The sequence below is a fragment of the Halichoerus grypus genome, chromosome 6, assembly GCF_964656455.1.
Source record: "Halichoerus grypus chromosome 6, mHalGry1.hap1.1, whole genome shotgun sequence".
Lineage (NCBI taxonomy): Eukaryota > Metazoa > Chordata > Mammalia > Carnivora > Phocidae > Halichoerus > Halichoerus grypus.
Window position 1 is genome coordinate 162,962,035 of NC_135717.1, and position 1,949 is coordinate 162,963,983.

At 43.7% G+C, this 1,949-nt stretch overlaps 1 pseudogene; it reads right to left on the reverse strand.

Moving 5' to 3' along the window:
* Positions 1 to 1,024: 1,024 nt before the first annotated feature.
* LOC118544654 (small nuclear ribonucleoprotein E pseudogene) lies at positions 1,025 to 1,481 on the reverse strand (annotated as a pseudogene).
* Between the last annotated feature and the right edge of the window lie 468 nt (positions 1,482 to 1,949).

The window sequence follows — 1,949 nt, forward strand, 5'->3', positions numbered from 1 at the left end:
CTGTTGCAGGGTTAGTATCAGGACACACGAGTCTGCCATCTGATCCACAGCTAGCTCACCTCGTTCTGCTTTCTGAGGAACAAATAGTATAGGAGACAATTACTGTTCAAGGGTATGATGCCATTCTGAGGCAGCCACTGCATGCCATCATCATCCACGGGCCTCTGCTTAGGTCCCCTGAGCAGTGGTTGGCACAACAGTAACAGCTGAGTTAATAATCTTAGCTCTGCTTACCTCCCTAAATGATTGTGAGAACAGCAAACAAGATAGTGAATGACAAGGTGGTCCATAAACCAAGAAGCCCTATTGATAAAGGTAGAGGGAGTAGAATACGATTAGTACAAAGATATAGACATCCTAAAAGTAAGACGAGCTCCAAGCCAGGAGTAGCCAGAGAGTGTGATGAGGAGACAATGTGGGGCAGCATGCCTCAATTGTACATAGCAGGGGGCGGGGCGTTGGGGTTCAAGATCTGGGTCAGAAGTTTGGTGGCTTCCCTTACCAGCTGTGACTTAGGCAAGTGATTTAACCTCTTGGTCTAAGTCTCAGTTTCTTCATCTGTGAAATGGGTGAGGCATCTGTTCTTCTGCCCACCCAGCATCCGTGCTCCCCTTCTAGTAAGAGGTTCCTGATTTTCCTTGAAAAACAATCTGCCCCCACTCTCAGGTCATGGTCTAACGCTGATATCACCCTCAGGCCCAAGTTGGGCATCTGACAGAGACCTGAACAATTTGAGCATGAAATTATGCTCATAGCCAAGGTGGGTTGCTCAGAAACAGACACATGAATGTATTCTCATTCTGAGGCTTTTATTGAAACTCTTAAGAAGAGGGAACGTCTTCTAATTGTGAAGTGGATAGATTATAAAACTGGAGCTTCTGGAAGAAAATTTGTCACAACAGGAAGCCTGATTGAGAAGCAGATCCAAGAGATGGAGAAAATAAGACTAGGATTGATGACATTTTCTGAACTCCTGGATCTAGCCATACCTGAAGCACAAAACTTTTCCAATGCAAATAAATAAATTATCTTTTTTTTTTTTTAAATAAAAGCAATCCCACAGCATTTATTGTCCTCTGGTAATAACATAAAGGTAATCAAAACAATACGAACAAATGTTTTAGAACTACACTCACAACGAAGGACATCTAAAAAACAAACTACATGGCCTTCTCAAGAATTTCTCACTTTACTGATCATTCCTAGTTGGAGACACTCTGGAGTAGGGTAATATTATCTCCTTTTAGCATGATCCGACCCAGTTGTTTTCTTGACTTTGTTTTAGAATGAATCTCTTCGGCATCATCTAATACGAGGTTCATGTACTCATCAAAACCAATGATACAGCCCTCTATTCGCATGTTCACTTGCTCATAAAGCCACACCTGAATTCGAGATCTAGTTTGCAAGTATCTGAAGATGAGGTTGATGGGCCGAACCATCACCTTCTGCACTTATTGGCCCTGGCCACGGTATGCCATGGTGGAAGCCGACTAAATTATCTTTATTTTGATGAAGCCAGTTTAAGATGTCACCTGCTACTGAAGGTTTCAACTAAGAAAGCATTTAATTTAATAATAGATTTCAAGTGCTTAAAGCCATGCCTGCCACACAGTATCTACTCAGTATCTGAAGCTTTATCCATTATCCTCAAGCTTATATGAGTCCACCTTGGTGATAAGGCCTGAACCGAAGGTCTTAAGGAGGCTTAATTTAAGTCTGTGTTATAGAAAGCAAAGGGAACACTGGCCCCTCTCTACCGCCCCTTGCCTCCGAGACAGAGCCTGTAAAGCATCTCTGACACTGGGGCCTCTGGCTGCCAACCAAACACTATCTGCCACCCTAAAGGTCCGCCATCCTCAGAGCACTGAAGGAAAGGTCTCACCCCTTCCCATACCCCAAAGCAGAGCCAGGGACTTCCTTCCTCAGTCACCTTGAAGTCAGGGTTC